The sequence below is a fragment of the Lissotriton helveticus genome, chromosome 11, assembly GCF_964261635.1.
Source record: "Lissotriton helveticus chromosome 11, aLisHel1.1, whole genome shotgun sequence".
In the NCBI taxonomy this organism is placed as follows: Eukaryota; Metazoa; Chordata; class Amphibia; order Caudata; family Salamandridae; genus Lissotriton; species Lissotriton helveticus.
Genome location: NC_136072.1, coordinates 1,202,458,923 through 1,202,475,682, shown reverse-complemented (window position 1 = coordinate 1,202,475,682; position 16,760 = coordinate 1,202,458,923).

Genomic DNA, 16,760 nt, shown 5'->3' with positions numbered 1-16,760 from the left:
GGCAAGGGAACCTAGAGGACTTCGGGCGTGTCCCTGACGCCGCTGGGTACTTGAAAACCCGGTTCTTCAAGATTCCAGAGTCAGTCGCCCTAGCCGTGGCGCAAGGTGCAATGAGCCACAGTGTCAAAGGCGGCGCTCAGGTCCAGCAGAATCGGGGCCAAAGTTTGCCCAGCATCTGCCCCCTGCCTAATGACCTCCGTGGCAAGGAGTAGTGCGGACTCTGTAGAGTGTAGAGCCCGGAAGCCCTTTTGGGAAGGGTGCAGAAGGCTGGATTCCTCGACACGAGCCATTAGCTGTTGGTTTACTACCTTCTCTGCCACTTTAGCCAAATAAGGCAGCAGCGAGATAGGCTGCAGGTTTTCAAGTTTGTCCGGGCTAATATTCGGCTTCTTCTGAAGTGGAAGGAGAGTTGCTTTTTCCATCTGTCCGGCACCATATGTGATCTAAACGAGACCTCAAAGATATGCCTTATATAGGGCTGAAGAATAGCCATACTCTCTCCCAGCAACTTAGGTGAGGCGGGGTCTCTGGGCGAGCCGGACTTAATGCTCAGACAGATTTTACTGAGTAGCTCAGGGGGGGGGGTGAGGAATAATGAAGCTGTCCATCCTCAAACCCACCCCAGCTCCTCCAATCTGTTCCTCAAATTCCACACCCATCTTTACGGTCCCAGGAAAAGAGGAATACGTTTTCTCCACTTTCTCTGAGAAATATTTCGAAATCCGGTTGCAAGACTCAGCCGAGCCCGCTTTCTACTCTCTTTGTGCTGCAGTTTGGGGGGGGGGGGGAGAGATACGACAGCTGGTGTCTGCTGGCCCAGAACTGTCCGGCGTTCATGGACCCCATAATTCTAGGACAGTGGCACCAGAAACTGTATAGTTCTCTTACTACTAACCCCACCTTCTAGGCTTCTACCCCGGGGTCGCTGCTCCACGCAACCCGTGAGGGCCCCAGGGGTCATTATTGCCAGAATGTTATGAGAGCCGACATTACTGCATAGCGATGTATATCACGTATTGTAATATATGTACTGTATGCATTAAACTTTGTGTCCATACATGTGTATATGTAGCCTGTGCCTGCGTCCTCCCCTTTTACAGTTTGGAATAAGTAATCATTCTTAAACATTCGTGGCGGAGTTGGCACACCTCTGGTGTATAGCGCCTTTATAACAAACCCTCTCACTCGTCCTTTTAGACGCCGAGGGTTACAAACACGTCCCTTTCTCGGAGCCTTTTTCAGTCCTGGTGGGTATGTTTACTTTCTATTTTTAGACTCAGTTCCGTGTAGATCTTCAGGCCCCTTCCATTGCAGAGCTTGTTTCTTGGAGTCTTTGAGAATCAAACACCCGCTCGAGCCCAGGAGCCTGGGATGTGAGCTGTGATGAATGCATCACTCCCGGCCCCGGGAGGCGCTCTCTTCCGCGGCTGTGACAGTCCAGCCTGAGCCATGTGTGCCTGGAAGCCCCGCAGAGGGGCGTCTCTAGGAGCGCCCCTCCTCCTTCGTTCTCTCTGAGGCCTTGATGCTCAAACCCTGTGACCCTCTGCACACGCTGGTGTGAGAGGCACACGTGTGCACCGAGGCAGACGGTGCAACGACGACATTAATCATAGTCAAGGAATGTAACAGGAGTTAAAAGAATGAACCAGTTTATGAATAAACAAACGCCATTAAATATCCTTGATGGACATGGAGCGATTTAGGGGCAGATTTATGTTAACTGGCGCATCCCAAGGGATGCGCCAGTTAACATGCGCCACAGTGCGCCACAGCTCCGCCACCCATGGTGCGCCGCATTTATGATGCGGCGCACCATGGTGCAAGGCAGTGAAGATGCGTGACGCATCTCTCGGCGCACGGGCGGCGCATTGCAGGAGTCATGTCGCAAGTGCGACATGACTCCTGCAATGCACAGGAGCCACCTATTCACTGCATTGTGCGTCACCCTTACGCCTGCTTCAAGCAGGCGTAAGGAATTGACGTAGAAAGTGGCTGAGTGAAATCTCATGGATTTCACTCAGCCACTTTTAGGAGGCGTTCCTGCGCAGGAATGCCCCCCCTGCGCAGGAACGCCTCCTTATGGTGCAGGGGTTTCCAACGTGACGCATCTCCTAGATGCGTCACGTTGTAAATAGGGTGCATTGTTTGCGCCGCCGTTGCGTCACATTACGTGACGCAATTGTGGCGCAAGGAGGCACAAGGCCTTCATAAATCTGCCCCTTCATGTGTGAAATCACAAGTGTTAGATCTGATGACCAGTGTGTCGTGTCAGTGCACGCGCCAGAGAGGAGCTCACGCGTGTTCTGTGCCAATGCTCAGGAATATATTTACATGAATCTGCACCAACAGCACTCGATTCTAATAACAACAGATATCTGGAAAAGTGAGAAATGGTGCGAAGCAGAAAGGTAGTGACTAGTGATGGAATCCTGAAATAAACCTGGGACGTGGGTGTAAGCTCCTGGATGCCCTCATGGGTGAATAACAGCGCTATATAAACACGAATTGATTAATTGATTGTGGGCCTGACTAAAGCCCTCACCCCAAGTATAAACCACAAGTGTAGAAAGAGAATAACAGTAAAGATTGTGGCTGTTGAGGGAGAAAGGCAACCAAGAAACCTCAAGGGCGAGTGCACTGCGGGTCCAGTCGTGGTCCAAAGGAAACCCGAGGGAACGCGAGTAATATATAGAAAAGACACATGGTGCCACAAGACACCAGGGAAAGCGAGCGAGCCGGGCAGGCACAACATGTGATTGTATCAAAAGTGACCAATCCATTAAAGTTCGTATTTTTGGCAGAAATGGAGAGAAGAAAAGAATTGGGGATGGTAAACCTCAGAGGTGAAGGAACAGGAACAGTCCCAGTTCAGTCTGTGTCTCTGTAGGAGCAAACATGTCGGTCACCATCCAAAAGACGGCAAGGATGGCATTGGAACTGGATAAAGGTTGGGGTAAGGGGGTGGGGGGATGGGGCTCCCACTCAGCTCCCCTGGGGCCTTATTTATGAAAAGTGACGCATCGCTGCGTGAAAACAGCGATGCGTCACTTTTCACTGCGCCCTCCTTGCGACACCAATGATGCGTCATATTTAATGTATGACGCATCATGTCGCAAGGGGTTACAGATACGTCAGTATTTCTGACGTATCTGTAGGCGCAAAAGTGACGCATTGCTGGAGTGTGTCACAAAAGTGACGCAACTCCAGCAATGCTTCCTTTCACATGGGGAGAGCCCCATGTGAAAGGGCTTGCGTCAGTCTTACGCCTGCTGTGAGGCAGGCGCAATCTGATAGATTTCACTGTGTCACTATTACGAGGCTTTTTGCGGGGGAACGCCCCCTCTGCATACATTATACCTGACGCAGGTATAATGTGGCGCAGGGGTTTAAAAAGTGACGCATCTACATAGATGCGTCACTTTTTAAATAATGCGCAACAAGGCGCATGTTTTACGCTGCTGGTGCGTCACAAAAAGTGACGCATCAGCAGCGCAAAACTGACGCAAGGCCTCATAAATGAGGCCCCCGGTTTCTTCGGGTTTGGACCTCCCACTTCTTGCATCTCTGCCATCAGCATCACTCAATGACTTTCACTCACAGGCTACATTAGGAGGGGTTGTGAGTACTAGCCACCAGTGCCCATCTTTTAAAATAAGGGCTGTCATGCCAGCCTCTGGGCTGGTTGGACGTAAACATGAAATCTCACGCGTGTGCACACATGTGTGAGCTGAGCGAGTAAGTCCACTATCTGCATCCCTCTTATCTGCCAGGCCCGGATGAAATTTCTGTTACGAGGGTGTGATATTACATGATTTCAGAGTTTTCACATTAGGCCTGGTACATGAAATTCCCGCAATTATGCTATCACACCACATCATGTAAATACGCAACATGCACGCAGTCAAAAATTATTGACCTATCTCCCTGCTTCTATACGTGGCTAAAGAACTCGAGAAAGCCATCAACCAACAGCTCACCGAATACCTAGAACAAAACCACCTACTCTACGCCTCACTGTCCGGATTCTGAGACAATCACTGCACTGAGACCGCGCTGATCGCTGCCGCAGATGACATCAGAACTCTCCTCAACCACGGAGAAACTGTTGAGAAACCTGTGAGGACCCGAGACGTAATTATTACAAGGTTACTCTGGGGAACCTACTGCACAGTGATGTATATCACTTATTTTAATGCATGTATTTTTTTATTTAAACTGTGTTTTGGTATATTTTTATAAGTGGTCTCTGTCTCAAACTTCTTCCTCCTCCTTTCCATTTTTAACAGCTAATCATTCTTAAACATTAATAACAGAGTTGGTACACCTTTGGTGTATAGTGCCTTTATAGTAAACCATCTCCTCTCTCTGCTACGTTTGACACCATATACTACCACACCCTCATCAACAGACTCCAGAACATCGGCAAACAGCAACACGCCCTCAAGTGGGTCACCCCTTTCCTTACAGGACGCACACAGTGCATCCAACTGCCTCCCTTCACCCCTGAACCCAAGGACATCATATTCCGTATACCCTAAGGACCATTCCTCAGCCCCACCCTGTTCAACATCCACATGACCCCCCCCTCGCAGACATCGTTAGATCCCACGGACTAAACGTATTCTCCTATACAGACGGCACTCAATGAATCTTCTCGCTCACAGCGACCCATCCACAGTCGAAATCAACTGCTGCGACACCATGAAAAACAAAGCCAACTAGATGAGAGACAACTGCCTGAAACTCAACTCTGTCAAGACAGAAGTACTGATCTTTGGGAAAAACTCCTTCGTATTCGACCACAGCTGGTGGCCAGCAGAACTCAGATTAACATATACACAGACAGACCATGCGTGCAACCTTGGCATCATCCTCGACAGCAAACTGACCATGTAATACTTCAATGCAGTCCATCCTTCTTCTTCCACACACTTTGCTTGATCCTCAGGATCTTCAGATGGATCCCAGCCAGCACCAGAAAAACTGTGACTCTGGCCCTCGCCACCAGCGGCCTTGACAATGTCAACACTCTCTATGCCTGCATTTCCACCCAGCGTCTCAGAAGATTCCAGACCATACAGGATGAAGCAGGTACACTCATCCTGGACGTCCACAAATAGACTCACATCACCCCCACCTCATGAACCTTCACTGGCTCCCCATCCAGAGGAGATGCCATATCAGGATCCTCACACACGCCTACTAAGCTCTACACGACCAAGGACCGTCCTACATCAACCATCGAATGAACTTCCATCGCCCCTCTAGACATCTCACTCGCTCACGTGCTAACCCCCCACATCCTTCGCAGCAGGGGCCGCTCCTATTCCTTCATCGCCGCCACAACCTGTAACGACCTGCCCTCCACCTCTGAACAGCCCCCTCACTGGTGGACTTCAGAAAGAAACTCAAGACCTGGCTTTTCGAGTGAGATGTCACACCCACAGTGAGCTGATACCCCAAGGGGTGACAGTACTGCCTCATACAAATGGTGATTGATTGATTGATTGATACATAGTAAAAATAATTGCACAAGAATATGAAAAAAACATGCAAATAGCCAAAATGTGAGCGGCTACTGGATGCAGACACAGAATATTGATGTAAAAATATCAACTTGCACAAATATCGAGGTAAAAGTATCATGGGTCAGAATTATCGACAGACAAAATATCGTGGTCAAGAATATCATTTTTAGGTAAGTAAATATCAATGTTTAAAATATCAAAGTGTTTAATGTCGTTTGCAAAAATATAGTGTTTAAAAATATAGATTTTTTTAATAACGTTATCAATTTTAATATATATTATATATGTATGTGATGTATGGTTTTTTTAATAAGAATTGTTTGCAATTTTATGATATGTGTTAGATTGTTAGTAGTTATTAATTTTTTTTTATTTGAAATTTGCGTTTTTAGTTCCGTAACGGGTTGTGGACTTATAGGGGAATAGGGTGGGAAGTAATTTAATTATATGAAATGTATGGATTATTTTTAGTGTTATTATATTCTTTTATTTGAATTTTGCGTTTTTAATTCCGTAGCGGGTTGTGGGATTATAGGGGAATAGGGTGGGAAGTAATTTATAATTATATTAAATTTATTGAATACTTTTTTATTTATTTATATTTGTTTAATTGAGATGGTATAGTGTTAAATGTGTAAAGTAATTTATTATGAATTATAATTTGTTGTTAATTCATTTTAATTAATTAACTGGCAATTAATTATGGTAATTGTATAATTAGTTTAAGGCGTGTGTTATGGTGTTTATATTTGTGAATGGTGGGAAGGGTGGGAAATAATGTATTTTTAATTGATGAATTAATAATTAGTTGTTAATTCATTTTAAATAATTAATTAGTAATTAATTATCGTTGTGTAATACGTTTTAGGTGTGTTTTGTGGTGTTTATAGGTGTAAATGGTGGGAAAGGTGGGAAGTAATTTATTTTTAATTGAAGAATTAATAATAATTAGTAAATTAATTTAAACAAGTTACTTAGAAATTAATTATGGTAATTGCGTATTTAATTGTAGGTGTGTGGTTTGGATATTATAGTGTTAAAGCATGTGTTTTTAACCCCTTCCACGCAGGGCCAATTCCCCCCGGTGCGGGGGGGGCTGCGCGCGGCGCCACAGCATTCATGATGAGTCAAGCTCATCATGCTGCACAGTGGAGCTGTGCTCATGACGAGCTGCGCTCGTCATGACTCCACCCACTCCTGTAGAACACCCGCACAGACGGGGAATTAGCCACGCATGGGCAGGTCGCGACAGTTATGATGAGCTCAGCTCCGCTGAGCTCGTCATAAGCATGCAAGGGGTTGAATGTTTATTATTTTGTATTAATAATATTTTTTTTATTGATTATTGATTATGTTAATTATAGAAAAAGTTTAAAGACAACTTTTGAAGTGTTTTTTTATTGATGTGGTGTTATAGGGTAGGAAATAAAATAAATACATTTTTGTTTTAAATCATGTTTGCTCCTTTTAAAAAATTATTTTTTATAAATGTATTAATTATTTTATTTTATATAATATGTGTAGCTTTTTGTTATACATAATTTATATTATGATATATATTCTTTTAATATGTTTAATATATTAAATTGTATATTTTTTTTAATTTTGTTTATTTTTATGATTTAAAAAAAATCTATTGTTTAAATGTGAATCGTAACCAGCCTACACGAAGGGATGAAAGACGTCGCCGAGTGGATGAAGAACAGCCGCCTGAAACTGAACTCAGACAAGACGGAAGTCCTCATCCTGGGATCATCACCCTCCGCCTGGGACGACTCCTGGTGGCCCCTCGCCCTGGGCACCACTCCCAAGCCAACAGACCACGCACGCAACCTGGGCTTCATCCTGGACTCCTCCCTCTCGATGACCAGACAAGTCAACGCCGTCTCCTCATCGTGCTTCAACATCCTGCGTATGCTTCGCAAGATCTTCCGATGGATCCCGACCGAGACCAGGAAGACGGTCACCCAGGCACTCGTCACCAGCCGACTGGACTACGGAAACACCCTCTACGCCGGCACCACAGCCAAGCTACAGAAAAGACTCCAACGCATCCAGAACGCCTCCGCCCGACTCACCCTGGACATCTCCCGACGCAGCCACATCTCCGGCCACCTGAGGGACCTGCACTGGCTCCCCGTCAACAAGAGGATCACGTTCAGGCTCCTCACCAACGCACACAAGTCTCTCCACGACCTGGGCCCCAAGTACCTCAACGACCGCCTGACCTTCTACACGCCCACCCGCCAGCTACGATCCACTAGCCTCGCCCTCGCCGCCGTACCACGCATCCGAAGAGCCACCGCCGGAGGAAGATCCTTCTCCTACCTGGCGGCCAAGACATGGAACTCCCTCCCCATCCACCTTCGGCTGACCCAGGACCATCTCGCCTTCAGGAGACAACTCAAGACCTGGCTGTTCGAGCAGTAGCTGACCCCTTCCCCCAAGCGCCTTGAGACCCTCCCGGGTGAGTAGTGCGCTATACAAATGCTATGATTGATTGATTGATTGAATATTTGTTTCTCTGGTATCCAGCACTTTCCCTACTGTTGCACTCACTGGAGTGGGAATAGTAATTTTTACCTCTGTGCTATCCAATACTTTCCCTACTGTTGCACTGTCTGGAATGGGAATATTACTTTTTACCCCTTCGCTATCCAGTACTTTCCCTACTGTTGCACTTACTGGAGTGGGAATAGTCATTTTTACCCCTCCACTATGCAACACTTTCCCTACTGTTTCACTCACTGGAGTGGGAATAGTAATTTTTACCCCACCGCTATCAGATACTTTCCCTACTGTTTCACTCACTGGAGTGGGAATAGTAATTTTTAACCCTATGCTATCCAACACTTTCCCTACCTTTGCACTCACTGGAGTGGGAATAGTAATTTTTACCCCACCGCTATCCAATACTTTCCCTACTGTTGCACACATTGGAGTGGGAATAGTAATTGTTACCCCTACGCTATCCAACGCTTTCCCTACTGTTTCACTCCCTGGAGTGGGAATAGTAATTTTTAACCCTCGCTATCTAATACTTTCCCTACTTTTGCACTCACTGGAGTGGGAATAGCCATTTTTAACTCATCGCTATCCAATACTTTCTCTACTGTTGCACTCAATGGAGTGGATATAGTAATTTCCACCCCTACACTTGGAAAGGAGGATTGATTTGAACTGGAATCCAATATGAGCACAGTGTTACAATATCTTTGGAGAAGGACTGTCTGTCTCTTTGCATTTAAGCCATTGAAGGATGGCCCGCACTTTATCAGGGTTTCAGGCCCTGCATGATAAAGGGCCCATCAATTATCTCTAGGTTCCCCTTCCCAATTATGAACCCTAGAGAAGAACTTAATGGCACCAAAGGGAGTCCCTGAGCCCTGTTGGGCTCCTTCCGTAAACCACTTACATCAATATGTGAAGAATGGTGCCCAGCCACACCTGGGAAAGAGTTGCATGACCACCCCTGCTTTCAAATAAAAGAGCAGGATTGAAACTAAAACAACCAATAAAGACAGTATTTGACAAACAAACAAAAACACATTTTGACCCAAAATAAGTCGCAAAACGCTCATAAGAGAAACATTATGAAATGAATTGAAGGATTTTGGGAGCCAGCTCCAGAGCAAAACCATGGGCCGAACACCCTCAACAGTGAACTTCATAATAAATTAACATAAGAAAGAAACATTTTAAGTGCCAATTGTGACATTGAGGGCCTGATTCTGATGCGGGTTGGAAAGCTTCCCGACCGAATCGGCTTGGATATGGTTTCCGACCCATTCGGATCGGGAGAGTCCGTCCGACGAAGTACGATGCATCCGGATGCTTCCAGATATGATTTGGTTGGACTCCCATTGACTTCAATGGAAGGATATGTTCCTAACCACATCCTAATTGGGCCCTGGGTCGGGAACAGGGGCATAGCTAGAGCTTGTGACGCCCGGGGCTATCCCTCAGATTGCCGGCCCTTCGGGGGGAGGGGTGCTGGAGAAAGAGGACGGCGAGCACTTGAAAGATGTTTGTAATTTCTGGTATTCATATGTTTCCTTCATCTTTATTGAGGGATTTAAATGTTTGCCCCTGAGAAAGTGTGACTTCTAGACGTTGAAGTGTCACTCATAATTACAATGAAATTCTGAAAGTGCCACACAGAGCAATCTGAAACCTTGGCAGCTATCATGGATGAGCCACAGACTCAGCAACCCACCCCTCTGAACCTGCTGCTGCTCTCCTCTTACCTCACTCGCTCCAGGCAGGGTCTCTATGGCAGGCAGGGGTGGTTCGGTTCGAACTTTGATCCCCTAATGACTTCTGCTGTACTGAGTCTGCAGCGAAACGATGGCCAAAGCTGCCAGCACCAGGCCAGAATTGACTCTTCACGAGAGCGTAGCGGTGAAGCGCATAACGCATCACTGCTACGTTCTAATCGCGAGGGCTGGCCAAAATGTCACTACCGGGCCATCATAGCTGCCAAGGTTTCAGATTGCTATGTGTGACATTTTTTTAATTTCAGTGCAATTATGAGTGACATTTCAATGATTATGAGTGACAATTTCTCTCAAGGAAAACGAAGCAATGAAGTCCATGGGAATGGATGAATATTACAAATTATACTCTTTTGAGCTGTGAGAAACTCTAAAAAGATCTTGAAACTGCTGCAGAGCACCTGAAATTAAAGTTTCCTATTGATCACCAAATGTCTGCTTTTTATACCTAGGTGTTCTTTGTATTCTGGGGTTTGTATGCCCATGCATTATTATAGGAAAGGAGAAAAGTATTAATCTCAGATTCCAAAGTATTTAGGATTAACAAATCAGCATTCACGGTGTTACAATTCGCATGAAGCACACACCAGGAAGCAGCTACGGATAGGTCACATTATAGTACTTGGTGTCATGTGACACAGAGAGCCAGCCACCCTTTGACACAAATGTAACCTGATAAGTAATGTAAAAACTTCTCCCCACCATAATAACAAAAAGATACAACCAGGCCTGGCCCAAAAGCAGCAGCAGATGCTGCCCAGTGAGCACATTTACGCCCCTGCCAATAAGGATTGCTGCCTTCACTATTGCTCTCTATTCTGCAGCAGATCACATGTAGTTCCTACTGTACCAGTCACTTACTTTCAGGGTTACCATCAGTCTCTGTTTTACTGGCATGACCAGTATTTTATTGTCCTGACTGTTACAAGAATTCTGAGAAGCCCTGAAAGTTGATATTTTTCCCCTCATACGCATATATTTTAAACAGTAAAAATAAAAACACTTAGCAGTGTTCTGGAGCTGCGAAGTTAATAACTGGCTCATAAATAAAGTAAATACAGAAAGTAAAGTCCCTATATACACTTTACAAAGACATTTTTTTTATAACTCGCTCATGCTTGAGCCTTAAATCGACATGGTCTGTGGTGCAGAGCAGAGTGCAGTAGCGCAATGCTGTCTTTTAAAGACAGACCACTATAATTTAAACTGAATTCATCGGTGGGTGATCATTAATTCAACTAAGTTGAGAGCATATATACATTGATCAGCTCTGTACAACAAATGCATGTATTGATAAACCAAAAATTAGGGCATAGAATAGACAACAGTATCACAAAAGGGGAGAAAAGCAATATTCTAATTTATTGCTCCACAATTACATTAGTTTACCATATTTCATTACAGCAACACATTACAATCCATAACGGTTGCCCCAGCGGAACGTGCAACACAGCAAAAGGGTGCAAAGAAAAGGGGGATGTGATTTGGAGAGAAGAAAGAGATCAAAAAAGTAGTGACACAAAATATTCAATTAATTACTATCACAGTAACAGATCATCAATCACCCATCCTGCAAGTAACCTGACCTCTAAATTATTCACAATAGGACGTCCCATACATTGTACATAACTAAATCATACATTTTACACAACAATGTAGGGAATATTGGTCGGGTCCAGGTTATATGTAAAAAAGTCAACGTTTCGACTCGTCTTAGGGCCATGCGGTGTATTTAGCCTGGGCCGTGCGAGTCTTCATCAGGACAATGGGGGCAACCAAGCGATATTCGATGTCCCCTAGCTGGTGTAAGTGTATCAAGAATCCACCGCAACAAGCTGGTGACTCTTATAACCTTATTATCTTCAAGGTGGATCTGAAAATCAAGGAGGATGGTAGTGGTTCAGAGCTCCTGTAAATACGGGTTCTGTAATATTTATCTTTAACTGTTGAGCTGCTGCTGCGCGCCAGTGAAGGTTTCTGCGGCCCGGGGCGCACACAGTGGTGCCGGAGCACGCTAGCACCTGGCGTAGGCGTGGCCACCTTTAAAATGTATTCAGGGACACTGTGTTCGTTCCCAAATAAATTATAAAGGCGGCCACAACGCGCCTCTGGTGCCGCGAGGCCGTGGCCGACTCAAACATAGTGCCGCCTGGGGCAGACCGCCCCCCCCCCCCCACTCTCCCCTAGCTATGCCGGTGGTTGGGAAGACACGTTCCCGATCCGATTTGGAAGGAGCAAATGCCATTAGGAGGCCTTCCTAACCGCATCAGAATCAGGCACTGAGTGTCATTTTGCGAAGTTGTAATAAAACCAGGACCCATATTTATCAAGTTTTCATGCAATCCCAAAGCAGAAAGCACCCTCGCTGCACTGCGTGGAAGGGAAAGGGCAGTGATGTGCCATATTTGCTATTATACGGCACATTTCTGCCTTTGTCTCTTCGCTGGTGCACCATTGTCGGCCCAGTGCCAATGCAGTCATCCTTGCGCCATGGTGCAAGGGAGCCTGTATTGCAGGCAGATATGTTTTGTGTAGGAAGAGACACCTTCCTGCACAAAAGCGATCCTGAGAGGCATTTTCCTCTTCTATATGTGCAGCACTATTAGAAAAAGGAAATAATGAGGAGAAAGAAAGATATTTCCCCTCGTTACACAACCCCTGGGGAGATGTAGCATTTTGATGCATTCCCAGGTCTACCACTAACGGTAAATGTGAGAATACACCACAATTCAATGGTGGATGCGTTTGAACACCCACGGTCCACCCATGGAACGCCTCCCTGCTGCAGAGTAACCGAAGGCAGCGGAATTTGAAAGAGGTGGAATGGAAACCCCATCTGGATGGAATGTTTGTTGTCCAAATGAGAGGTCATTTCCTTGAAGCCTTGTTGCTTGTCCAGCACGTGCACCAAAACGAAGCCCGGGCGGGAATCTCAGTGAGCGGAGTTTACGTAGTTTTGCCTACTCCGCGCTTCGTTGAGAACGCGGAGTTCAGGCAAAACTCTGACTCTGTGGCTCTGTTCCCCTCAACCCTCCCTAATGTAATTATAATAAAAAAAGTCACTTACCTGCTGTGGCTACAAAGTGGGCGGGGTGCCGCTTGTGCAGAGGAGTCCTTTGCTAATCCTTTGACCGTGCTACAGGAGTAGCCACTAACCGTATCCAGCCCATCATCATGCCAGCGTGAGGAGGAGTCAGCCGCGAGGCCGCAGAGGAGGCGAGAGGCGCGGCCCCGGGACTGCGAGGACCAGCCTGCAACATCCACAGCTGTGTCCTCTTCCCGGGTGAGCCGCGCCCCCTCCCAGTGCCCGCCCCCACCAAAGCGCTCTTCACTCCTCGCGGCCCCCGCTTCGCGGGAGCCGCTCGTGCAGAGGAGTCCTTTGCTAATCCTTTGACCGTGCTACAGGAGTAGCCACTAACCGTATTCAGCCCATCATCTTGCCAGCGTGAGGAGGAGTCAGCTGCGAGGCCGCAGAGGAGGCGAGAGGCGCGGCCCCGGGACTGCGAGGACCAGCCTGCAACATCCACAGCTGTGTCCTCTTCCCGGGTGAGCCGCGCCCCCTCCCAGTGCCCGCCCCCACCAAAGCGCTCTTCACTCCTCGCGGCCCCCGCTTCGCGGGAGCCGCTCGTGCAGAGGAGTCCTTTGCTAATCCTTTGACCGTGCTACAGGAGTAGCCACTTACCGTATCCAGCCCATCATCTTGCCAGCGTGAGGAGGAGTCAGCCGCGAGGCCGCAGAGGAGGCGAGAGGCGCGGCCCCGGGACTGCGAGGACCAGCCTGCAACATCCACAGCTGTGTCCTCTTCCCGGGTGAGCCGCGCCCCCTCCCAGTGCCCGCCCCCACCAAAGCGCTCTTCACTCCTCGCGGCCCCCACTTCGCGGGCGCCGCTCGTGCAGAGGAGTCCTTTGCTAATCCTTTGACCGTGCTACAGGAGTAGCCACTAACCGTGTCCAGCCCATCATCTTGCCAGCGTGAGGAGGAGTCAGCTGCGAGGCCGCAGAGGAGGCGAGAGGCACGGCCCCGGGACTGCGAGGACCAGCCTGCAACATCCACAGCTGTGTCCTCTTCCCGGGTGAGCCGTGCCCCCTCCCAGTGCCACGCCCCCTCTCCACCTTAGACTATATCAAGAAGGCCGGTGACGCGCACCGCGGGACGCGCGCTGGGCACATCCCGGGGCTAAGACCGGGCAAAGAGCGGGCCGTTTGAGGCCGTTCGAGAACGTGAGAGTCCGGTCCGGGCCCTTGCTCTAAGCTTATTATTCGCGGTCCTCAAATTACAGGTATTTACCATCTCCCTGAAGTTAGCTACGACTTACCATTACTAACAGGAAACTTTTGCATATCCCATCTACAGAAAATGAATACGCGAGCAAGTAAGCAAAAAAAATCCAAAAAAAACATTGGAGTAGGTGAAAAACTGTTAGGACCAATGGATGACTTTATCTCTAAAGCAAATACATTCGTTGACCAAAGTATAAGCCTGATTGAGGGCAGAGTTTCAACTGAACTTGCAATTGCAAGGCGATCCTCAATGGGACTACTAGCAACTGCAAGAACCCCAGATACACAGTTTGCTCCAACACAAACAACAGTGCCTTCAAATAGACTTAGTCTTCCAAATAACGTAGATCTTTCGGCCTCCCAACTTTCAGTATCATTTTCAGAAAATGAGCTAGAAAAAACTCCAGATATTTTTCCTGATAACACCCCGGAAGAAGTAAGGCAAGCTAGAGGGAGGAGGGAGGGAGCGATAAAGAAAAGGAAGGACAGGGAAAAATTAGATAACACCTCAAACACAAGAATGGGCGGCGACATAGATCTGATCGATACTATAAACCCGGAAGCATCATCCCATCACACTGCTGATCCATACAATAATGTGATATCGATCCATTGTTCACCACAGAACCTCCGCGATAACACCATCTTAGAATCCCCCCCACCACTAATAACGAGCAAGGAAAGAGAATCATCAAGGCTAATAAAGGAGATAGCTTCCCTCCTAGATTCCTTTATTCGCCCAATAGAGACCAGACTCCTTAGTGTGGCTCAATGGTTAGAGCGGCAGACCCTGATGCAGAGGTCTAGCCCGGGACCAGGGTTCAATTCCCCGCCTCGGCGGGTCTTGGGCTCAAAAGTCCACGGACCTGATAATTCTCGCCTCGGTGCCTATTCCAATCATGGAGTCCCACTCTGCAACTCTGGGCAATAGCTTGCTTAATCTCCACAACGGCCCCCACAACGCTAAGGATGCCTGGCCTCCACCTTGGGGGTGCCCAGGAGTGGACACCTCACAGGGAAAGCCAGGATGGGTTCCACAGCGGTATTCGTAGAAGCGCCTTGAGACCCTTGCGGGTGAGTAGTGCGCTATACAAGTATCAATTTACATTTTTTATTTACTTAATATAGAGGCTCAATTGATTAAAATCGCTAGTTGCCCCAAGACAATCCCTCTACAGGGACTGCCAAAAGAAGGGATAAACACCTCGGCCATACTGTCGACACATAAAAAAACGGTAATTCCAGCCTGCCCACCGCCTAAACAGCAACCCACAGTAAAGGCCCCTATTCCACCAAAGGCTCCCCCTGCACAGAAACCCACACCCAAGGTCCTTACTATTCCCCCGCAGACCAATATTACACTAAATACATCTAAAATAAATACGCCAACCACAATTACACCGGCCCCCAAAACTCCTGCCACCAAAAAGCCAAATTCTTCAAATAACAAAGGAGTCTTGAGAGGGACCAATGATAACAGGCACCCTCTAAACATGCCACCTGAGGCATGTCCTTATGTGGTAGTGATGACGGGGGTGCCCGAACTAACGGGAGAGGGGAAGGAACCCAATTGGTCGCTAAAAAATAAAGTACAGTATTGGCTGAACACAAATCGACCTGCTCCGCCAACCTGGAAAAGCACGATAACATCAGTTTGTAGGACCCCTTGGGTGGGGCATAGGAAGAAAAGCATTCGGGGAGACTGTATCGTGATCACTTTCGAAGATTCGAGTATAGCCGACTATATCTGTTCTTGGGAACAAAACAATACAACTGGAGGGATCGCTACAAGATCCCTCTCTTACTTCTACCCAAAAAGATATAATAATAACTACGCAAATGAATCCGATAACATCTGGCGAAAAGCAATCCCCCAACCATGGGAATTAGATCTCGCTGGGCCTAAAATATCTCAGCGATACAGTGATCCTGACAATACTTGGTGGTCAACAAATCAGAATTATCAACAACACGAGGGCCCGTGGCAGACGGTGGGACCACAAAACAGAGCTAGAAACTGGGAACAGTGGGACAGACCGCTCTATCGATCATACAGATCCAATTATAGAGACATGCCATACGGGCAAAATTGGCAAGGCATACCGACTATGAACCGGTTTAATAGCCTGGAAATGGTCGATTGACCACGAGTCAAATCCCCGAATCCCATACATGCAACCTCGGTCACATCTAATGATCCCCCTTTTCTATCAGAACCAAAAATGGCAGACACAGAAAAGGTAATCTTACAGCTCCTGGTGATCTTCTGGAACATTGCAGGTCTCCGATCAAAAATAGAGGATGGTTCCGCCGCTAGATTTCTGGAGGATGCTAAAATTATATGCTTACAAGAGACATGGGTCACGATGCCCATACATCTTGTGGGATATAAGACATACTCATCTCCTGCCCTTCCAAGCAGCTCGGGCAGATCTAGGGGGGGGCTGGCAACCTATATAGCGAACACTATAACAGACCTGATTGTATTAGAGGCAGATCCTTTTCCAAACTTTCAGTTGCTCACTCTCACAATAGGGAAAAAATATACCATTATATTAATCAACCTATACAATAATTTAGATGATGACAACTTCATAAACACCCTTCTTCTAATTCAAGAAAAAATCACACATCATCGGCACCTTTATGAGAGAAAGGGCACCGTTCATACAATTTGG